This window comes from Bombus vosnesenskii, unplaced genomic scaffold, assembly GCF_011952255.1.
Source record: "Bombus vosnesenskii isolate JDL3184/JDL3185 unplaced genomic scaffold, Bvos_JDL3184-5_v1.1 scf7180000013991, whole genome shotgun sequence".
Classification (NCBI taxonomy): domain Eukaryota; kingdom Metazoa; phylum Arthropoda; class Insecta; order Hymenoptera; family Apidae; genus Bombus; species Bombus vosnesenskii.
Genome location: NW_022883317.1, coordinates 595,588 through 620,982, shown reverse-complemented (window position 1 = coordinate 620,982; position 25,395 = coordinate 595,588). Strand labels below are relative to the sequence as shown.

At 39.4% G+C, this 25,395-nt stretch overlaps 1 long non-coding RNA gene across 1 annotated transcript; it reads left to right on the top strand.

Moving 5' to 3' along the window:
• The first annotated feature begins 14,209 nt into the window (after nucleotides 1-14,209).
• Nucleotides 14,210-15,403, top strand: LOC117239393. The gene is made up of 3 exons (XR_004494433.1): nucleotides 14,210-14,331; nucleotides 14,575-14,580; nucleotides 15,333-15,403. It is a non-coding gene; the product is annotated as an uncharacterized LOC117239393 (long non-coding RNA).
• The last annotated feature ends 9,992 nt before the right edge of the window (nucleotides 15,404-25,395 follow it).

Genomic DNA, 25,395 nt, shown 5'->3' with positions numbered 1-25,395 from the left:
TGACACAGCAACGTTTTGAGCTTGTAATATCTATTTATACGATGGGGAATTTGAATAATTTGAAAAACTCGTACTCAGAGTAATCAGACAATAAAAATAAATGGTGCAGTACAGAACGATTATTAGTAAAAAAAAAAGAAAGAAAAGAAAACGCAAAAGCGAAAATATTAGGAACGATAAACTTGCGTTTTAAAGTTTGAGACGGAAACGGAAGAAGATGCACGTGATATGCTTAAAACGTGCAAAAGAGAATATTATGATAGTTCCAATCTTTCGCTCGTGTACTCAAAACAGATCACCACGTGAACAATTTCTGAAGGAAATGTATCCAATTATTGCTGTCAGATATACAGTGCAGTGCACATCAATTTTCTAATTATGAAGAGGAGATTTTCATTATTTCAATGGAAAAGGTTGTAAGATGCAAAAGCTTCTGGAAGAGAGTTGGTGAACTTCTCAAAAACATTCGAAAACTGGATATCTTAAACACGTCCGCACATTTATCTAGAAGTAGATAGTTCATGATACATTTATTACAAGCGTATTTGCATTTTGTTGCACAGAAAAATGCAATTCGCATAATTTAATCTGCAGTTGCTGAACACGAGCACAAAATTTTACCGCTTTAGCTACAAACGACACACTCCGTAATTACAATACTTTTCGTACCGTTGAATGCTATCTATAATAACATTATAGGTGGCAATAGAATCAATACGATACAATGCAACAGTACGTCCCAAGCGCAACCGTGGATGCTTTGCCAACAGCTACGTTTTTCACTACACACAGATGTCAAATCAAATTATATAGTAAATGTCAGTATTATTTTACAAATAATGTAAATAATAAAAATAAAAAATAAATAGTTCTTAAAAGTTAATAATTGAATAATACAAGTATCTAATGCTTCTTTCTTCTCGGGCTGTTAGCGATAATTTTATTCATAAATTCTTCGAGATCTGCAAATATAAAATTATTGTACTCAAGACTGTCAGTAGACAACATGCAATCTGCAAATATGAAATTATTGTACTCAAGACTGTCAGTAGACAACATACAAAGAAAACCTTGAAGACACACAATCAAAAAAAAATTGACAGTCAACACAAACAAAAAGATCATTTAAGTAAAGACATATTTAGCGTTTTCACTCAAGGATGAATTTCTTGTATAAAAATTACAACTCTGCTTATAAGTGCAATTTCAACTTGGATTTAAGGATCCTGTAAAATATCCTTTTTAACATCTGAGTCTATTGAACAATCGTCCCATAAAAACTTCCTTATAATATATGAAGCATATTATCCTGAATATCGAGAAGCTTTTTGTGAAATGTTCTACCAATTTCTTAAACTCAACTCAGTTTGTGAATCTACTTAAGCAAATGTTGCATTGCATTACGCTAGTAAATTTAGATGCCAAAAATTTGATCTATATAAACGTTTCCTGAACTCGATGTATTTATTGCCGTTATGAAATATCTACATGCTCTAATAGGAATACTCTTGAGATAACGATACTTAAAGGAAAATGTACCAGAATTTCTTAAATCTATTTAATGACCGAGTGGCGAGTACGTATTGAAATCGTGTACAAGTTTCCGCAAAAGTGACGACACGTTTGGACAAGATTGCTCGATGGGAATCAGTGAAAAAGATGAGGCTCTAAGTAGATGGGAAAAGAAGAGGGAATAGATAGAATACAAAAATCAAATATCACAGTCATCTGTGTTGGGTGACGATTAACTATACCGTCCTTGAAGAACATCGTAACAGATTCTAGTGTATTTGACCATATTGTATTTCGATGCATACTATTTCACCAACACTTATTCGTATAAGTACAGACAAAAGAACAGATACTTATCGTGATCTAAACTTCAGAAAGGAAGAACTTACTGTGATATATTTTCGGAGCGGGAACATATATGAACCTGGGCCATGACCTCTCCATTGTTAGATTAAACAACGTTTAATCCAAACGAATTTTATATTTGAAAACGTGGCAAGTTAGATAAGGATGAAACAAAACGCAATTTTTAGAAAAAGATGTTAATTTAAGCAGTGAATAGAATTAGTAATGATATAGTGTTATAAACAGTCATAGATATATCAGTTTAATAAAATGGAAGATAAGAAAAGCATGTGAAGAGCATAAGAAATGTTCGATACAGTTAAATTTACTGAAACTATTATCTGTCTAAAAATATTCAAACCCTGAATTGGTTCGCACATTTATCAGATCTGAGTATTACAGGAAGTGTTCGGATAGAGTCAGTCAGGAGTGTTTTCACAGAAGGAAGTCAATCATTTCAAACAGTAAGATTAAATTAAATTATAAAGTTCTGGGAAAATAATACAATTTAGCAGAAAAATATTCGAAAACTGAGTATATAATCGAAATATAATAAATATCTTACAAGGGAAATAAAACATGAAATATTATAAATAACGAATAATATATTCGTTCTACAACATATATTGAATAATGTTTTATATAATTTTGTTACTTCCGGCTTACATTCTATTTATATTTTCCTCTATAATTTTCACAATGAATTTATGAATTAAATATATTCTCAGAATCTATGTCCTACTAGCGATTTTCCATATGTTCAATTAGGTGTGCAATATTGAAAATATATTAAAAATATATATGTTTTATTTATCTACAGCTACAAACTAGAGTATCGAGCGTGTTATCTCTTTCCTACGGATTGCAAAATGATAAATTATAATTGATGAATTGATAAATTGTAAAAGCATCACGACTAATTTCACCAGTATAGCATCTATTCAAGATTTGTCAATCTTCGAACGTGCGGGATGTAACATCAATCACATCTCAACCTCCATCAGAGATAAGACATCGACCCCCGACTTTTGGACTCCTTTGAACACATCACCACCTTATCATCATAGCCTACACCAAGGCTGTGACGCACCTTAGTCCACATCAGAGATAGAATATCGACCTCCGACCTTCTCCACATCACTTTTCCACATCATAACTTACACCGAGCCCCTCAACATCCTCAAACCAAAACGTATATAAACCGAGACTTCACCCAACTCGGGTAGTTCTTGTTCTTGTTCTAGTTGCTGTTCTTGTACAACACCCTTGTTATGGTTCAGTGTTATTCTATTATTGTAAGTGCCAAAAATTCTAATAAAGTTCGATAACAGAAAATTAATAGTTGGGTTACGACTCAGCTTTCTTTTCTCTTACAACCCAAGTATGCAGACGAACTGTTACGGTAGCGAACATGCGATAATAGAATGCCTGAGCGAGAAACACCCCAGCTTAATATTTACTTTATTGTGGATCCAATCTTCATCGGTCCCATTTATATAGATCTCGATCGTTCTGGATTACCTGTAACGTAGTGTAACGTTAAATAACGTCCATACAGGTTATTGTGTCTGTTATTGGTAACATCAGTCCCCAAAAGTTGGACATGTTCAAGAACACTATGTGCCAAATTTTTATGACCGTTGCTCGGTAATACCGGTAATTCAGGTTCTCAGACCCACGAATTTTATCGCACGAATCTAAATAATCCGACTAAAGTCGTGTCATAATGATATAATAAAAAATATGAAAAAATGATATTTTTCTTAACCTGGTAATTCACTATCAGTTGGATGATGTCAAAAGGTGATCATTGGGGTTTTTATTATTATATTATATTATTTATATGGGGTGTATTAAGGGACACCTTTATGTGTTTTATCTTCGGAGGGATCAGTTTTTATTACTTTACATATATATATGTCGGGTTTACATTAGAATTAGGGTTAGAGGCGTGAAACGAATCTTCGTTTGGATTACACGTTGTCGTTATGCAATAGAGAAGACATTGTTCTCGCACGTTCGCGGGGAGACACGATCTCGAAGAAGTGCGCCAACGGGAGTCGTAAATTCCCGTTACGATTTGCTAATCGACGCCGTGAATCGTTCGATCCTTTATTTCTTTTCGGATAATAAGGGTAGTTAAATGACAGATAACGCTGCTGCTAACAGGTTATTATATATTTTCACAAACCAACAACTTTGGTGTAACACAAAATGAATATTTGCTATGAGATGACTACGAATGAGTGGGACCTGAGTCTCTAGTCGGATTATCGCGTATAATGATGGATTTGTCGACTCACTGTATTCGAACTGTTGACTGCTTGACGAGATGCTTGATTGAGACTGACTGATCTTCGGGTGTAAACCCGGTCGAAGGATAGAAAATCAGTGATGTTCGGCATGGTATGATTTTAGATATTCATATTTAGATATTCCGCTTGCATGTTGAACTGCTCGTATTTGTCGATGCCTTCCCTTGTGAGCTTTAGGATGCCTTGGAACAGTTTTTCGCATTCTCTACGTATGCTGTTGGCCTTTGCTGGGGTCGGCATGATTAGTAATACAGTTAGATTGTAGTTGTTCAACCTTTATTGTCCAGCCTTATTGTCTAACCTTATTGTTGAATGTCCAGCTACGGCGGGACGCTGCTTGGGAGCGTGTCTCAACCGATGGGTTATGCCTCTGTGGCGGATCGGTACCAACAGGATGTCGACAGGTCGAGGCATCAACGCGGTCGTAACACCTCCCGGGCGATCCGCGGGTACCAACCATCAACACCAGAGGGCTACTAAGACGACAACGAGTCTGTCTGTCTCGCTAGCGGTCGAATATACGGGCGCATGATACAAATACCGCACCTAGCGAGACTTCCTCTACGTCTAAGGCAGGGATTACCGGGCATAACCTTACTGACGAGTCCATCGGTAGTCCCGGGACGAAACGCGCATTCCCTTTTCACACGGCAGGGCCACAACTACCGACAAACCTCTTCGAAGATGACGTTCCTGGCGTCACTGACTTCAATGAAGTGATAACGCTTCCAATGCTGGTTTGATTTAAACACGTGGCACTATATGGTCACTGGTAAGTGCACCTTTCACTGGCACGTAATCCGGCTCGAAAGACCATGTATTTTAGACCATTTTCGGGGAGACGCAATCGCGAGAAAACACGTCAACGGGAGTCGTAAATTCCCGTTAGGATTATAATAATCGACGCCTCAAAAAGATCGATCCCCTGATTTCCGTGGAGATAATAGGGGTGGTTAAGATAGTATAACGCTGCGATTAACAGGGTTATAAACATTATATTTCCAACACTTAAGAGGTACACTGATGAGTATGTCTAAATCGTAGACGATGATTTGGCGATTTGGACTCTTGCACTGTTATAACCGGCACTGATCCCACTTCTGATGTCGGGTTCGAATTAGGATTAGGATCAGGGGTGTGAAACGAATCTTCATTTGGATTACATATTGTTGTTATGCAATAGAGAAAACATTGACTATTGCAAATATCATTATTAGTACTGTGTGGATATTCCAGAATTGACAAGTAACCGCAGTGACTAGACACTAATGACAATGGTCTTAGGGTGGAAAACGAATCCGCGGTCAACGGGATAATAAATGTACTTTCTTCCAGAGTCTAAGTTGGACTCGATTTACTTGTCTACGATACAAGTATTACTAAACCAGCTCTTTGTTAAAACGTAAAATATTCACCGAGCGTAATGACGCTATGTAACTCGCTAATGAGACCTCACGAGAGAATGACTTTCCGTCGCGATGATGCTGTAGAGGAAAACTATGATGGGGTGTATTTAAGGACACTAGATCATCGGATTCATGGAGACATGTCTTCGTTCGGAAAATGTGGGAAATTGACGTTGCCGTTAATTGGACAATTTCCATGTTGGTGGTTAGAGAAGGATGCTAGCCGCCCTCGAGGACAGCTTGCTAGCGGGAGGCGTCGTTCGTGAGAAAAAATAAAGTTCCTCTATCTTCCCGTAGTTGGAACAAAGACTGTTTGTCTGTTTAAAGGACATAAGTTAACTAAGTCTTAAGATTTGTAACGGGTCCTCGGGCTAGCTGAACATGTACCGTGGAGATGCGTTGACATCTGGTGATCGTCTTGCCTGAAGAGTAGGGTCTGCGTGTGGCGAGTCACAGGACAGAAACCGTTGGAATGTTTACTGTCGAGTGCAGCTACAACTATTTCTTTTTAAGGAGAGCTATACTATTACCCCATACCTTTGTTAGACAAAACGTTTATCCCCTTGACCGCGGTACGTTCGACGACTGGTTGTCCCCTCGAGCCGAAGCTCACTATTACGAATATTGAACAAATATAATCGGATTGACTAAAGAATCTAGATTATAATTTTAAGAGTTTTTCCCAAAGTTCCAAAGGGGAGGCTCTGATGTCCTTTCATCTCCGATATATATAATTATATAATGACGTAGCAAGTACCCGCCTTGACCAAAGGATAGATCCCGGACTACTCAAAGAGTCACTGGACGAAACAAACAGCTTTTCTTACAAAAGGTTTCAATGCTTTTATTATATTCATTACGTTCTAAGCACTGATGTAAACGTGCTTCCTGATACAGACTCGTTTTAATTGAATTTAATAATGCATTTAAGAAAAAATGCTTATTTAAAAAAAATAACAATTGTTATTTTATATTCGGATATGATTTTCTACTTTCATAAATACTTTTATAAATATATTCCTACTTTTATAAATTATTGACGTCCTACTACAGGTACCCTACCTGTTGATGAGGTATTAGCCTTCTTTTTTTCGTTTCTTTTTTCTTTTCTTTTAATAAATGAAATTTTGTTCGTTATTCATAATTATTTTTAAGAAATCTGTTTCCTGTATAGCCAAGGTTGACCATTTCAAAGATACTTTAAGTTTCCTTAAATTTTTTAGAAAAAATATGCATTTGATCCCATATTCTTCATGGAAAAATACGCAGTCGTTTGTATTTCTTTTGGCATTAAATTTTTCAATATTGATTGTAAATCTTTATTTTTATGAAAATCTGACATGTTCTCAAAATACAATCAAAATAAATAAAATCTCGATAGGAAGGAAAGAAATATTAAAAAATAATTCATATAGTAAATCTTAAAGCGTTTTTGCATTTACCAACGAAAAGTAAAATAGATTCTGTTATTTAGAAGAATAAACAAGAAAATAAATAAATATGCTATCAACTGGAATAAAGTATAGAGTAAAATAAATTATGACAAATGAAAACTAAGAAAGGAGAACTGAGCGAAGTCAAAACTTGTAACTACACACACAAACACACATGTGTACGCATCTAAACATATTTGTATGAACAGAGTGTTCGGTTTAAGTAAGTACCGTGGAAGAACTCAGAAAGGATTGAATTTATAAAAACAATGTTCTCATAAAAATTGTTTCATATTATTATATCAATATGGGTAATGTGACACTTACAACTGTACTTGGGCGGTACAACTCACTAAAGTCACTCCTATTATCCAAATATGAAGAACAGATTGTCCCATTGTAACAGACAGACTTGTATATGTAGACAACTATAGGAGGAGTAACTATTATATTAGCACTGTAGGTGAATACGAACACTGTAACGAACACTGTTTGTTTTGGCATTTCCTTCACCGATTTTATGTACATTACAGATACCACGAGAAGCTATTAATTGCTTTAATATTGGGCATACTATAAAAGAAGTTTGGAGGCCACCAGAGGCTGCTCTGAGGTAGGTAATGTACAACCATGAATAAATAAAGATGTGGCAAAACGAAACCGCTTTCAAATTCCTTTAGAATTACGTAACAAAATTAGAAAAATATCTATCTATGCTGAGGGCCATAAGTATTAAGTCTATTTGTCATATGTTTCATAGGAAATTGTAACAAATATTACTTTATTTAGTGTTTTTCGTTACAAAGCATGTGTGATGAATTTATAATAAAATTACTAGAAAGTAAAAGCATGTAAAGTTATAATTTTGAGTTATAGCCCTGGACGCTGGAAAATAAAGTGTACAATTTATTTACCTTAGTATCTGCCTGAGCATTCTAAACCGCGAAGAAGGGACCCGATACCAACTCCTTAATTTCCTCGTCGATTGGCGACTCATGCACTACTTTTTGTTAGTTAAACAATCGACTAACATACGCATTTGCCGCTGCAATTAACTCCTTAAGGATTCCTTCCGGGCAAAAGACATTCCTTTATACTGACTAATTTCATATTAACAGTACAAAAGTTCAAAAGTCACCTATATCAATCGTTGCTGAGTAAATCCCCGACTAAATCCCCCCACAGTGGATCTGATACTCAACAGGGATACCCTGGGACCTCTTTCAAATTGTTGCTCTTTCGAATTGTAGTGCAAGTCCGAAGAAATCCCGGAACCTTCTCGGCGTGACGACCTCTATGACCACCTAAGGCGGCGCAAGGCCGACCTTCGGCGCAGAACCCTACAAGGGTGAGAATTGCGAGCATTACTTCTTCGCAATAGGAGCGGACTGCAAGGAACACCTGTTGTCCCCTCAGCATTGCTTCCACAACTGACGAGAGGCCCAAGCTCTCGCCAATCGCTAGTCGCAGGATACGGCTGAGGGCCTCCTACGCCGGACAAAACTCCAGCGATTACTGCGTCGTGTCCTCGTCCTCTCCGCAGTGGTGACAAGAGTTTGTCACCTATCCTTCAATTTTCTGCATGTATTCCTCGAATACTCCGTGCCGGCCAGCACCTGCATCATCGAGAAGGATAACGGGAGTCCTCCGCGGCCCCTCCAAGCCACACAGTTCTATTTAGCGGCGCGGTAACCAGGGACCTGATCTTCGGCGAGTAGGTCGGAGCGCCACTGCTCCTATACCTCTCGCCTAGCTTCCCTCCGAACATCTCGAGTCACCTGCCCAGTGGGGGAGGAGTCCCTGTCCAAGCCCAGGCCCCTCAGGTTTTCGTACACTAATCGGAGTGCCAAGGCCTGCAACTCGATCGGAGGAGACATCGCCAGGACAGACGCCGACGCATAAGATATCGTCCGGTATCTCCTTATGATTCTAATGGCGATCGTCCTATGTAACCTCCTCAACAAAGGCAGACTGCGACGACTCGCCATCAGATCTCGTGTTGACACCGGAGCCCCGTACAGGACTCGGGAATGAACAACTTCCTCATATACACAAAGCACTCCGACCCCGGCCCCACCGATATTTGGCAGCAAGCCACATAAGGCGTTCGCTGCCGCCGCCACTTTGGAGACCAAGACCAAGTGCGGACCGAACGTCCATTGACTATCAATAGTGAGACCCAGCTATTTCATCTGAAGCCCCCCTCGATATCCTCCCCGTTTATATCCAGACACAGGCCCCTACGCCGCCAGTAGTAAAACCATATAGCCACCGACTTGGCTGGGGACACCCTCAGGCCCAGCCTGCGTATAGTACGTACGGCGCAAGCGACATTGAATAATCAATCTAGGTACTCATTCCCCGTTGCAACGTACTCTCTGAAAGTTTTTACCAGGTAAACTCTTTCTCTTCTTGCTGGTCAATTTCCTCGTCATCCCTGATAGAGATTAACTAGATATCGACGCTCCTTAGTCCAGAGCGTACACGTTGAAGATACCTATAAATGCACTAAGTTCATGATTATTTTTATATACTTTCATATGGACTGATCCGCTTTTAGGTCTATAACGGACACTGCTCACATCGTGCATCACTATACTAATATTACTGATGAGATAAATTGAAAGAAAAAAATAAACACATTAATTTTAATACTAAATTCATGGAGTTGGGTAATGAATATTAATTGTTATAGAAAAGAACGTATAAATATATTTCCTTATCATTCGGTATATTATTTCCTAAACATAATAAATTTTCACGTTTCTGGTTGCCCACTTAAACCTATTCCATGTCCGATAAACTAGTGTATACTGATACAATACTTATACAAAGTAATTTTTCGAGGTTTCGTTATCACTGATAGATCTCTTTCTACACTCATCCACTTATCATACTGCATCTTTTTTCAATTTATGTGTTCATACTATTCGTTACTTCATTGATAATAATCTGCATCGATTCTGCTAAAGTCGTTAAATTAATTCTGCGCGTATTCAGAAGTACATTATCGGAGCATTATTGATTATAACTCGTTTATCCTATTTTGAAGTATCTTATTTAATAAGTAAAGAATGAAAAGACATACAGGGAAAAGATTTTCCTATTGCCAAAATTCATTAATCAAATAATTCATTAACGGAAAATAAGAGAGAATGGATGCTTATATAATTAATATTGATAAGCAAGTAATGGTATCATAAATAATGTTAGTTTAAGAAGTACTTTACTGAAACACGCGATACTTATATTATTTTTAGAAGATGAATGCTGAATTTAATAATCTTTTTTACTTTTGTTTTTACAGATGATACATGTTATTTGATGTATAAACAGAGAAACTCGTGGATCAATTGTAAGGTACCAAATATATTTTAATACAGAAGTATAATTATAAGTAAGAATACAATTTTAACTGGTCCAGATCCACACGCTAGCGGTATTACCCTATAACTGAAAACCCCGAAGCCAATGTCACGTAAAAAATAACTCTCGTGGTGATATATATAAAACACTTTATTTCTCAAGAGTCCCAGGCTCTTTGAGTACCAATATTACAATACTCAAGTATCGGCTTGCAATTCAGACTGGCTTGGCCGTCATTATTCGGAGTCTAAATACTAAGCGAGAACAATGGAAATGGTGGAGGGGATATTATTCTTGGAAGTTCTTTATCAGGGTGGCGAGGTATCAACTGTCCGGAGGATATCTAGAGGTGGTCACCTAAGGTGACGTCAGGGTAAAAGATTTTGGGGTTACACTCCCCCCTCCTTAGAATGAACTTAGTCCTCGAAGTTCCTTCTCCTCTTTAAGATGGATGAGTTGGAATTTTGGTTACGTGTGAATCGTTGCTGGTGCTGGGCACAGGTACCACCGGGGTGTATATGTTAATAGGTGCCGGGTTGATTGGCATCAGAGCGCTGGCTGGTGGACTGTTATTTGTCATATTTCGCTTGATTTTACAGCAGAATAAATGGAAACACAATTTTGGCATTCCTATTTTGTTGAGGAAGTATAAGCATATGAGAGCAATGGATAAATACCCTATAATTTGTAATATAGATATTCCCCATGATGTAACTTGATCGATTCTATGAGCAAAAGTTAGTTGATTCGTTCGATCATTGATTTTATCCAAAGTGCTTTTATATCCGTAATTATCGTTAATAAGTTTCGAAATTTTCTCTGGTTTATTTAGTAAAATAGTCCAATCTGAATCATTGATTATATTGACTGTTTTGATTTTAATCTCGTAAGAAATTTCCTTGCTACTACCACTGATTCTCATATGATTATTCTTGTACAATATGTTTACAGTTTTATTGGTTTGTAACAAAGATGGTTTCTCTAGACTAACAATTCGATGTGTCTTTTCCTCTAAAATGCTCAGGTCTATCGGTCTTTCTGGTATAGCCATAAAATGATTCTCAGCATTTAATGGAATGTGAAAGATATAACTTCAATGTTATAAACTACTACTTTATAGAATTTGACAGTGTTTTCTACGCTTAAAATTTCAGAGTTACAATAGTGCTTTTCTCGACGGTCGTGTATCGGCTGAATTTGTTTGCAAATGTAAAAATCAGATATAGAACGGCACTGCTTATCCAAGTAGTTTTGATTGGCATTGATGTAATTTAGTCCTGACGTTAAGAATATCGGATGAACTACTAAAGGTGCTAAAAACACTTTGTTCGTGAGAGATGGTATGGGGTATATCTGCTCTATATCCCATTCCATGTCTATAATTGTTTGTACCGAAATTAAAAAAAAAACTTTCTTTTGTCGAGTAAGCAATGTGAGTTCTGAGATATCTAAAATATTTTGGAAATCTTCTTCCTTTGGTATAAAAGCGTTTCCTACTGTTTTGCTACCTAGTACTTGGACGTAATTGTTAATAAAAGTTCTGTGGTCAATAATCTGTGGGTTTATTATTCCTTGTTTTCCTAAGATGATTAAATTGAATATTTCGTCGATTTGGAAATGTAAGTCTGAGAGTGAGCTTTCTAAAGCTATGACTTTCATTACGGTGATTTCGTTTTTGTTAAGCGTTATAAGTTCGTTTGTTATACCTGTGTCTACTTGTTTCAGTTATTGGATGACGTCGTTATTTAAAATTCGTTTAATCAAAGCTGTCTGATCGGTTATTATGGCTTTTAGACTGTTACCTTCTTCAAAGAGTTTGTATATATTTTTGTTAATTTCATCCAGATCGTTTGAGTCTAGAGTTCCAAAAAGAGTTTCACTAATAGATCCGATAGATATACTTCTGAGCTAAGGATCGTAATTTGATGCTAAGTGTTCTGACGATATTTAGTTTTGCTTGCAAAGAGCGTATTTCTGGTTTCGCAATGACTCCTAACTTCGGCTACTCCCTTTTCAGTATATCTTACTTGTTCCAATACAGTACTAATATCTATTCCTATAATAACGTTCGCTATAAAGATATGCTTTGGATATTTTTTCATGAAATATTCCATTATTATCAATAGGCATTATTTTTAGTCCGTTAAGGGTGGTAATGCCGATGGCAAGGGAGATTGTCCTGAAAAATAAGGTTTTATTCTGTTACGGTGGATTTTCTTAACTCGGTCTCTAATAAGAATCTCATAATACGGTGTCTTGACTGACTTAATGATGTAGGGTCCTAACCATTCGTTGTCTCACTTCTGACACCACAAGTGGGGGCTCGTCCGGGATTGAATAAGACAGAGAACGACACGTGTTAACGGAGCTATTCGTGCTACAGTAAAAAAAGAATAAAAAGGGCGAACGTTGAAGACGAACGATTGTCGGGTGAGGAGGGTTTAACGCTGGAGGAGCTGAGGAGTAAGCTCGCACAGATGAATTTGCCTATATCTGGTGCGAGGTCAGTGTTGGTTGCCAGGCTGAAGAGAGCGTGTAGGGCTGGCCGATCTACTCCTTAGGAATCGAAGTGTGGCCAAGAACCAACAACCTAAGACCTAAGGAGCAGGCAGAGAGCCGAACGCAGTCAAGAGGGAAAGGAAGACCTCGAGAAGCTGAGGACGAAAGAGTTGAGAGCGCGCCTCGTTAGCTTGGGGTTAAAAGTAACGGGAAGAAAATCCGAACTACGCGCACGGCTACAGACGACCCTAGAAGGAAACGATGTATCGTTAGATGAAGAATACGACGACGAAAGCGAAGACGGGGAAGATAAAAAAGGCGTGCGAGAATACAGGAGAGGCGGTTTATCAGAACCGCGATGAGTATCATCAAAAGGTATGCGTTGGTTCAATATTGAGTCTCAAAGACGTAGAGAAATCATTAGAGAAATTCAGCGGGGATGATCTGTTGCTGTAAATCAGTGTGTAGAAGACTTCGAAGAAATGGCAGAAGTGTGGGGTTGGTCAGACGCCCACATGGTGGCCTACGCCAAGAAATAACTCGCAGGCTCCGCTCAAGCCTTCGTGCGACAAGAACGATGCACGAAGTCCTGGGCAGAGCTAAAAAAGGCGCTGAAGGATGAATTTGAGAATGTAGTAAGTGACCAGTAGATATATCGCGAGCTATCGCGTAGAAAGAAAAAAGCAGATGAGAGTCTGCAGCAATATATGTATCATATGTGCGGGATTGCAAAAGAAGGAGGGGTTGATACACAATCCTTAATAGACTACATTATTCAAGGTATTCCCGACGAGGCCGCGAATAAGACTGTGTTATACGGAGCTAGGAACATTGAACAACTAAAATAGCGTTTTAAGCGCTACGAGTCGATAAAAAGATATATGGAGGTGAGGACGAAATTCGAGGAGCCGAAAAATAGTAGAGTGAAGTCGATGGCAAAGCTGACCAAAACCGAAAGGAACAAGGAACCCAGTCGATCTGGAAATGCGAGGAAGGCGCGACGCTACAATTGCGGTGGTGCGGAGCACGTGTGTGCAGAGAGTCCGAGTAAATCGAGAGGACCTAAGTGCTTCAAATGTAGGGAGTACGGACACGTCGCATCAAAGTGCGACAATCTGGGTGAGTTTTCAAAAAAAAATTTGTAGCGTGTTTCGATTGTTACAAACAAGGCGTGGTAAGGATGTCAAAATCGAAAATTTCGAACTGAGCGCGCTGATAGACACTGGTAGTGAATTGACTCTAATGCGAGCAGATCAACATGGAAAAATCGGAGCGCCCGGATTAAGTCGGGAAATCATTGTATTTCGCGGTGTCGGTTCCGGAAGAAATTTTACGCTCGGGAAATTTTCGACGAATATTGTTATAGACAATGAGTCGTGCTGTATAACGATACACGTAGTTCCAGACACAGTGATGCAACATTCGTTTATTATTGGCGCAGACTTTTTGGACACTGTTAAAATAAGTATAGTAAATCCCGATGAGTGTCCGGAAGTCCTCAAAATAGATGTAGAGACACAGGCGAGTGAGGCAGATTTGACCCACGTTACGGACATGCAACATAGGCAGGCAATGGAAAATCTGATCCGAGATTATAGGCCACAGAAAACACGCGAAGTAGGAATCGAAATGAACGTGTTATTACAAGATGATCTTCCAGTTTACGAAAGGCCGCGAAGACTATCTCCACAAGACAAGGTCGAAGTCGATAAACAAATCAAAATGTGGCTGGAAGACGGAATAATACGCCAGTCACATTGCGATTATGCCAGTCCGATCATTTTAGTCAAAAAGAAAGATGGCTCGACTAGAATCTGTATCGATTACAGACAGCTAAATCGAAAAGTAGTGAAGGACAGATACCCGCTGCCCTTGAACGAAGACTAATTAGATTCGTTGCGCTGCTCGAGGGTATTCAGCATTCTGGGTCTCAAGAACGGATTCTTTCATATTCCTGTTGGGGAAAGTAGTAGAAAGCATACGGCATTCGTAGTCCCCACGGGCCAGGATGAATTCCTTAAGATACCATTTGGATTATGTAATTTGTCAGCCGTCTTTCAGAAATTTATAAATGCGGTTTTTAAAGAGTTGATTGCGACGGGGGTTGTTCTAACGTACATGGACGATCTGACTGTGCCGTCGACTGACCTTTCGAGTGGAATTGAAAAGCTAAGATCGGTATTGCATGTCGCTAGCGAACACGAACTACTCATAAACTAGAATAGGTGTCGATTTCTACAGACAAGGATAGAATATTTGGGCTACATTGTCGAAGGCGGTAACATTCAGCCATCGGAATGCAAAACCAGGGCTGTCGCTAATTTTTCGGAGCCTCGGTCCGCTAGAGATGTTCAGAGTTTCCTTGGTTTAACGGGATATTTTAGAAAGTTTGTGCCCCGATATTCTATCATTGCGAGACCATTGTCGAATCTGCTAAGAAAAGATGTTCTGTTCAGGTTCGAGTTGCGCGAGCGAGAAGCCTTTGTAAGGCTGAAAGCAGCGCTGAGCGAGAAACCGGTGTTGAAGCTGCACTGCGTGGGGGCGGAGACTCAGCTGCATACAGATGCGTGTAGTGTGGGATGCGGTGCAATTTTATTGCAACGCGACAGTGAGGACGGCGCTTTTCACCCTGTGTATTATTCGAGTGGAAAGACTTCGCCGGCTGAGGAGAAATACACCAGCTATGAGCTTGAAGTTCTGGCCATCGTGAAAGCGTTAAAGAAATTCCGTGTTTACCTGCTCGGTATTCCGTTCAAAATCGTTACAGATTATCAGGCATTTGCATTAACAATGGAGAAAATGGACTTGTGCGTACGTGTTGCGAGGTAGGCGATCCTTTTAGAGGAATTCGACTACAAGGTGGAGCATAGACCGGGGAGTAGTATGATGCATGTTGATGCGTTGAGTCGGAATCCGCTACCCGAGGTCACGCTGATACACGAGGACGAGCGAGGGATCGTTGCACGGCTAAGGAGCGCGCAGCTGCAAGAAGACGACCTGCGGCAGATCCGAGACACCATCGAACAACATGAGGCCGACGGGTACAACCTAAAGAACGGTATTTTATACCTAGATATAAGGGATACACCGTTATTGGTCGTGCCAAAGTCGATGCAAACTCAGGTGGTTCGACGAGCTCACGAACGCGGTCACTTTGGCACCACTAAAACAGAAGCGTTGTTAAGGAGGGATTATTGGTTCAGAGGAATGCGCGAGAAAGTGGAAAAGGTAGTGCGGAGTTGCATCGATTGTATTCTCGCGGAGAGAAAGCAAGGAAAACAGGAGGGGTTGCTAAATACCATCGACAAGGGAGAATTGCCGCTCGACACCTACCACGTCGACCACCTTGGACCCTCTACAAAAAAAAGTTATCGACATATCTTTGTATGGGTGGACGCGTTCACAAAGTTCGTCTAGTTGTATCCCACCAAGTCGACGGGTTCTGCCGAGGTTATTAGTCGCTTGAGGAAGCAGTCTGCGAATTTTGGCTATCCGAGGAGAATCATCTCCGATCGCGGGACAGCATTCACGGCCGGCGCCTTTGAAGACTTCTGCAATTAGGAAGGCATACAGCACGTTGGGACTACAATTGGGATCCCGCGGGCAAACGGTCAAGTAGAAAGAGTGAACCGGACGCTTATTCCACTGCTGACGAAGCTATCTGCGCCAACGCCGCACAAGTGGTTCAAACACCTGGAGACAGCGCACAGGTATTTAAATGCAACTCTCAATGTAAGTACGAACGCTGGTCCGTTCCAGTTGTTATTCGGAACACGAATAAGGATGCGAGACGATCTACAGATCAGGCAGCTAATCGAGGACGAACAGGCCGCGGTGTTCCAAGAGGAACGAGATCAGTTTCGTGCAGACGCAAAGAGACGGGTCGAGGAGATCCAAGCCCGAATCAAGCGGACGTATAACAAGAGATGCAAGAAGGCGACAGCATACAGGACGGGAGATCTAGTGGCGATCGAGAGGACGCAGGGCTGTCCCGGGCTGAAGCTGCATCCGAAGCTTCTTGGACCGTATCGGGTGGTAAGATTCCTGCGAAATGACCGATAGATAGTGCAGTGAGAGGGCAAGCACGAAGGGCCACGTACAACTACCACGGCAGTCGATCACATGAAACGGTGGAATGTTGACGATAGTGATGTAAGTGCGAGTAGCGATGATGAGCACATCTGAGGGCAGATGTGATTGTCAGGAAAGGCCGAATGTAGTATCGTAAAAGAAAAGAGTTTGATTAGAGATCGGTTGAAAATAGAAAAAACCGTGTCATCGTCTATCGGTAGTTAGTTTATATTGAAGAGCGCCTATGTGACTAAAGTCACCTAGTTCTTGCAAAACATGAGCGTGCAAAGATACGAGAAAAACAATAAAGAGCCCTAGAGCAGAAGAACGGTTACGGGTTCAAGGAGCGATAACCGAGAGGTCAGAGTATGCGAGTCGAAAATTGAGTGTGTTGCGAGAGTCAGAGTTGATCGAGACATCGATGAGTAGAGTTGAGAGAGCTAATCGAGTCGTCGAAGAGTAGAGTCGTTAGAGTTGTTTGAGTTGCTAATGAGAGAGAGAGAGAGAGAGAGAGAGTGTGTGTGTTAGATTCGTTGCGACGAGAGTTGCCAAATAACTGTAAACTTATTTGAGATAGATACGAGTATCGCATTTAGTTTCAGTTAAATAAACACCGTTTTCTGTTCAAGTAATACCTGTATATTCAATTCATTATTAAATAGATTGTATGTAATCGGGAAAAAATTAATATCTTAATTTCCACGACACTACAAGTGTCTTCCGTCCGATGACGACGTGGGAGGGATTTATGATCATTGTGAAGGAGTATACGATCTCTTTCCTGAAATAAGGTTTGAGTTTTAATGTTTTTTCTTTTCTCATTTCTCCTGTCTCTCTTTATACTTTGTTCAAGAGTGTTCTTCGCTATCATTCTATATTTCTGCAATTGCTTTTGCCATAATGCAAACATTTCATCGTAGGTATATATGGAAATTCGGGATTCGGAACATGGAAGGTTAGCTTTTCTTCCAAATGTTAGTCCTTAGGGTGAAAATCCAGTTGCATCGTGTGTCACGGTATTATACCCTTAGCAAATAAAATCTAATACCTGATCCCATTCTTTATTAGGATCGCGTAGGCTTGTGCGAATCATGTTTTTTTACTGTGGCGTTTGTTCGTTCTAAGGATCCGTTAGATTGAGGATGAAAACTAGTGGTCTTTATATGTTTGATTTTAAATGCTTCTTCGAATTTTTCCATTAGCTCGCTTATAAAGTTGTGCTTGGTCTGTTAGTATTGTTTTGGGTGCTGAGAAGATGTAAATGTAGTGGTATAGTAGTGCATCGATAATTGATTCGGTTCGTTGTGTTTTCAGTGGTACTAAAACGAGATATTTCGTTAGGTCATCGTGAATCGAAAGAATATATTGATTTCCGCGTGTGGTTTTAGGCATCGGACCAATTAGATCCATGGCTATCTTTTCGTTTGGTTCTACTGGTGTCTGAGGAATTATAGGTTGTTCCTTGGGTCCGATTCTAACTAGCTTTTGTCGTTGACAAGCTTCACAATTTTTTTATAAAACCCTCTATCTTTTCCATGAGGTGTGGGATTTTGAATTGGTCTTTGATTTTACTATATGTCTTTTGAATACCTAAGTGTCCACTAATGTCGTTATGGTTTTCGCGTATAATATCTAGAGCTTGTTCATGAGTTATGGTTCGTATCGGTTCGTATGCAAAAGTTATTTCTTTAATTTGATCGTTGATAAACATGAGTGTTACTTTAATTCTATCTTTTTCGGTTTCGGTAAAACTATTGTCTCCTATTTCGATTTTCTTGTGTTTCTTGGTTACTTCAACAATTTTTCGAATCCAAGTATCTTTGTCGAATAGACCTAGTGTTTCTCTATTCAATTGATAGAATGTGTGATCGTTTGGCGTGATTTGGCGTTTTGCGTGAAGTATGTGACTCTCGCGCTATGTGTGGACTGCCGCGTTAGGCGTTAGTTTTTAGACTTAGTAGTTGACTTTTCCAGCGATGTAGAAGAAGTGAAGTTGAATGACGATGCTGTGTCGGAGGAAAGCTAGTGATGGGTGTGTCTAGCGCACGGGACCATCGGATTTGTTCATGCCATTTTAGGTCAGGAAGTGAGGGCAGTATACATTGCTTCGGATTGGATATACGAAGGTTGGTGGACTAGGAAGGGTCTTAACCGCCCTCGATAGAAAGTTGCTAGTAGGAAGCATCGTGCATGAGAAAAACTAACTTTCCCGTGTCAAGCCGTAGTAAACAATAGTCTTTAGAAACTGATTTAGAAAAAGACATTTGTTGGGTCTGAAGGACCTTAGTAGGTAAGTTACTCGTGTTTATGACAGGTGCTTACGGCTATTGAGGGTACGCCGTACGGAAGAGCGGACATCTGGTGTCCGTCTGGCCCGCGGTGTGTGACCTGGGCCAGGCAGAGAGTCGCCCGGCGTAACACTTCGTGAGATCTGTTAATTGTTTGGCAAATTTGGAAAAGTTTGTAATGAATTTTCTGTAATATCCTGCTAATCCGAGAAATGATTTTACGTCTGTTGGTGTTTTGGGAATCTTAAAGTCTTTAACTGCGGAGATCTTTTTAGGATTTGGCTTTATGCCCTCGTGTGTTATGACCTGTCCTAAGTATTCTAATTCAGGTTTTAGAAATTCGCATTTGTCGGGTTGGATTTTTAGTCCTAACTCTTATAATCTTTGTAATACTATAGCAAGGTGTTCATTATGTTGTTGAATTGTACTGCCGAATATTATTATGTCGTCAAGGTATACAAAACAGTATGTATTCAATAATCCTCGTAACGCGGTATCCATCATGTGTTGGAAGGTGTCTGGGGCGCTTTTAAAACCGAATGGCATAGGATTATAGTGAAAGTGTCCCTGAGGTGTGCTAAAGGCTGCGTATTTCTTTGAGTCGGGGTCCATAGGTATTTGATGGAATCCTGAAGATAAATCTAGAGCGGAGAAGAATTTGGCGTTGCCTAATTGTGATAAGATGTCGTCAATTGTCGGTAGTGGGTAAGCGTCTTGGTCGGTGAATTCATTTAGCTTTTGAAAGTCGGTAACTATACGCCATTTTTGTTTGCCTGATGCGTCTAATTTCTTGGGTACTACCCATACTGGACTGTTGTAAGGGGAATCTGATTCTTCAATAATATTTTTATCTAACATTTCTTTCATTTGGTTTTCGATTTCTGCTTTATGGGCTTCGGGAGGTCGGTATGATTTGGTATTGACGATTTTGTTTTTGCGTAAGGTGATGGTGTGTTTTGTTAAATTGGTACAAGGTAGGGTATCGGATTCTAGGTTAAATACGTCTATGTAGTGTAGGAGGATATTTTCAATAGGAATACGAAGTTTGTCTTCAATTTGGTCTAGTCTAATTATTTGCTTCATTTTAGCAATTTTATCGAGATCGTTTTCATAAGAAAGATCATTAGTAATTAAAGTTGGTTGCTCATCAGTATTGCAGAAACATACTCTTGTCGGAACTTTATCCAGATAAATTGTCTCGATTTTGGTTTGCCCTGGGAGAATGGTTTTCGGCTCCTGAAAAAATATTTCGTTCCCGTTTAGTTGTATTGATTCGTTGCTAATTTGGTATGAGTAGTTAGAAAGCATAGGGAAGCTAATTATTCCGGCTTCTATTAAAGGAAAATCGTCTGGTACAACGTGAAATGTGTTCATGATGTTAAAGAATTGAAAGTCTACTGTTTCGTCAGTTTGGTATTTGTCATTGCCCATGTAAAATGTTTTAGCTTCTGTCTTTTTAGGTTTGAATGTGGCACTTGACCTATTAACTAAATTTATTCCTGCACCGGTATCAATTAAATATCGTTTGATTCCTGTTCCTGATCGAACTCCAGTGGATAGAAGACTTCCTGTTGTTGCGTATATTCGCATGATGTCTCTTGAGGTTCTGGTAGTGTCGTTTCCTCTTCTTGTCCCGTATTCTCCATATTTATATTGTAGCTGCGCGAGGGCGGAAGGTTTCGCTGGCTGGCCGGTTGAAAATTTCGGCAGTAATTTGCGGTATGTCCTATTCGGTTTCATCTTCACTCTTTCTTGTAGTAGTTTCCCTTCTAACTGGTTAAATTTGCTTCCAGAGATAGCCTTATCGTTGTTTGTCTGAGCGTTTATCTGCGGACGACTAGGCGTAGTCATTGAACTGCTCCTAATTGGGGAGTTGCGCTGTGACGATACATTCCCTCGGGTGAATGACTGAGCTCTTATCTGCTGGCTTGTAAGGTGCGCGGTTTTGTACTTGATGTTCTGATTTCTATCTCGGGTCTTAGATTTAGTATGAATATTTTAGTTGCGCGTTCGTTTTCTAAGTCTATCGCGACTGCTCGTCGAATCGGATCGCGGATTTCGTGTTGCAATGCGTATATAAGTTCATTGAGACTATGTCGGAATCTTTTGACATATCAGCGTACTGATTTGTTAAAACTTTGACGAGTTCTTTGTAGTTTATCGCGTGCCCCATTTGAAGTTATATTAATTGATACGAATTTTCTCAGGTTTTCGAATAAGTCGCCATATGTCTCGATAACTGAATGTCTAGTGCTTCCTTCAGCTTCGCCGACATTACGTTGGTTAGAATTGGTCTTAATAGAGCACGTGTTTCTTTACATTCCGATCTAGCTTCTCTTACACGTTTGACGAATCCCTCCACTCCAATGTCATCTTGACCGTTGAGGACTGGGATGAACTTGATGCTGGTTTTTGCACCAGTGCCATCTGTAGTCTTGTAAATATGTAAATATGTGATATATTACCTGTAATTTTGTAAGCTTTTTCATATTAAAGATGTAAATTATATTTATCATATTGGAGCAAAGATTGTTTTATAATTGTTTTATTCAGCACAATCGTTATTTAAGACTTAGGAAAACATTTATATAGCAATCACACCACTGTGCGCATTTGTGGCGCGCGCCTCCGTACAAGGAAAGCATTTAGGACTGGACTGCCGAAGCGAAAGGATTAAAAGTCATCTTGCCGAATAACGGTAATAATCGTAAACAAGGGAACAATAATAAAAAGTTGAGAAGAAATCCGTTCCTTTGGATGGATATTGTTGACGACATGACTGGGAAGGATATGAGGTGGATACGATTGGAACCATGATTTGGGTATAAAATTAAATATCGTACAGAACAATAAAAATAGAAATAGTGAAGCCTCGAACGCAGCGCTTCTCAATCTCAAAAGCGCTGTGGCGGATATATACGCTTCGGAGGGGACCATAGTTAATGAACCAGGCACGTCCACGGACAAGATTTCAAAAATTATTGTTCCATTAATGGGGTATAAGTTTGTTTGTCCGTTCTGCGAGAAAAGGGAAGTCCATCTTTTCTTTATGATGTTGGGATCCTGGTGTTGCGACGCACAACTTACTAACGACCAGTCAGGCGGCAACTGATCGGTTGTTTATCGCGAGCCTTGAACGGTATTAACGCCCAAGGTGGAGGAGTACAATAAAGGTAAAGAGCGAGGTTTAGTTCACCTTATTTATTACACTCAATACTCTGATTACACTGGGTTAAGTTACTATATTCCACGTTCTACACTGAATACACTGTCCGTAAGTTTACTGATTATCATGTTAAATATACTGTTTACTGAGTGAGTACTGGTAAGTGTTGACTCTTAGAATACTGATGCAAGAGTCTGTCCTGTCCGTAAGTTACGGAATATACTGTTAAATATACTGTTCACTGGTACGTGTTGACTCTTCGAATACTGCTGCAAGAGTGAGTCTTGGGGCTTGCTGTTGTAGCGGAAGGTTCGTCGTGGGTGCGTCCCAGGTCTGTTCCTACCTGGTCCTTGGGTAAAGCCGTATGTTTCTGAATGGGCTGGCTGCCTTAGTGACAGTCCGCGCGGGTGGCCCTACACTTGGGGAAACCCGCGTGTCCCGTCTTTCTGAGATGTAGCATGAACTAACGCAATTTCGTAGTTTATGGGTTTTTCTGGGAGGTCCTAAAGTATCTGGAGTGTACAATAGGCCCACTGTTTATGACGAGTCCGCATTACGGTACCCTTGACGGTCGTCCTGCCCGAGGCTCGCGTCTGGTGGTCATACCGTAGCGGCAATTACCAGGCGACCCCTCGAAATCTCGAACACCTGGATAAGCACCTTAGTTTGCATCATGTGGATATTCCCATTTAATAGGGGTGCATAAGTCGTGGTAGAAGCTTCCCAAAGCTCCATGGGGCGATATGCCATACGCCAAAATGTAGTCACTCCGCGCAATGTCGTGAGGGTCAATTTAGATGCGAAACTTGCCTCATGAGCTTCGGATCCCAGAAAGGGTTATTGACGTATGACCTGCATGTTCAGCCTGCCATCAGAAATGTTAAGAGAAGGGGAACAACGAACCCCCCCCCCCCCCTATACAAGAAATCAATAGTAGAGTGTGGACAGTGGAAGAGGTTATAAGAAATAGGAGAACAGGCCTAAAAAATGAACACGTTGGTCCTCAGGAGAGTGTCCAAGAGACAGAGGGCGGGTACGATCTCATTGATCCTAAGTGCGAATCAACGCGGGTTGAAGATATTGCAACAAATGACGAATCAACCTGAAGATGGCGGCGAAACATAATAATAGAGATAGAGAGACCAACCGAGGTGCCTCCTTAATAGAGGGAGGTCTATGCCCGGTTGAAACAGGTCTGGGCCGAAATGTCAATTTTAAAATAAATTTTAGTTATAAGTCCCTACGAGGGGGTACCTCGGAAGTATGGAGCTTTCTTAATCGGAAGTCTCACAGGTTTTTAGCCAAATGCCCCGTCATCTAATTAGTGACATGCATGAATGGATTAACGAGATTCCCTCTGTCCCTATTATTTCAAGATCTCAGGAGATTTTTAAGTAAGATTTTTAACTAATATTCTTGGACTGATGTAAGTATCACGATAGAATTCTTTTCTAAAATTTTCTAAAAGACATATAAGAGTTATATTTTATAAGAAAATAATATTGATATTTTTGTACGATTTATGAAGCGGACAGCGGCAGCTGTAGCGTGATAGGTGAATTTGCTGCACTAAAACAATATTCAATATTCTTTTCATATTCATATAACTTTTTGTTTGCAAAAATTGTTTGCGAGAAACTGTGACGCCAGGAAAATGTTTGATCACATCTCTGCAAATTCGTCTCTATAAAATTACGTAGTTTGTTAATTTAAAAAAATTAAAAATCCTTCTTACAAACATTCAACAAAATCGGAAGATCCATATGATAACTCGTTTTTATACTGATTTGCGCAAAGCCATAGTGTTCCATAATGCCATAATGCCAAAGCCATAATGTTCCGTAGCGGTGTTTAGATATCGTGATATTAGTAAATTTTTTGAAAAAAATATACGAATCAAAATATTCCCAACGAATCAATTCTGAGAAAATATTACTTAGAAGATTCGTATAAAAGAATTAATTAAAGTATACGAAATGATATTAGTAAAAAAAAATGTGCATTTCAATTCATAAAACGACAGATAAAGTTGTCCGTTATATAGGAAACATGGCACATTATGTGTGAGGACCATCAATGCTTCAGTTACTTGCCTGTAAAGAATAGGAAAAGAATAGATTACGCTATTGTTGCATGACTAGTGAATATATTATCGAAAGTAATATCGCAGAGCAATCGCGACTCTGCTTCATTGCTTAGATAAATGTTTTAAAATAAAGGTATTTCTGCCTCCATAGAATTGAACAAGTGCAGGTGGAAGAAGTTCTCCATTCATAACAGCTTGCTTAGTCTAAATGCACCGTGACTCGAAACCAGAGTTGCTTTGAATTTACGCAGCAAATAGTGATCAAAAATATTGAAACTTAATCGTACGATTAATGTTATTTAATTTTCCGTCATAGGTAGTAACGCTAGCACACAAAATATGTAAATTTTCGTCAATATTGTACCTCAATCCTTGAATATTGACCACATACGATCGATAGTATTGTCAATACTTGGCGTTTAGTATCACTGTCAGTGAGGATAAAAAATAAAATAAGTATATCGGGTACACGAACAAGAGTCTGTATCTAAATTATTTGTTATGCGTGGGTAATCTTAAAGATGAAAGATATATTAAATAATACACATACATACATATATGTTTAAAAGGTATATCAGCTAGGGTAGGATTCTATAAGCAGATATAACTTTGTCCTATGAAGTTTTTTCATATAACAATAAGGAAGAAGTTTAGGTGATTCCACTTAGTTGTATCCATTGCTAGTATGTAAGAACTGACAAAAAAAATTGTCCAGGAACAAATTATGCGATAAAATTGTTCAGAAATGAACAAAATATATAAATAATTTTGTAAGACTGTATTTTGGAAATTTGTACGCATCATGACAACAGCAATAAAGAGAAGTCACAAATATAAACCTCCGTTTTCCTTTTATTAATTAAGTGTTTTTTTAATTAAAATTTTTTTAATTAAGTGTTTTTACGAAA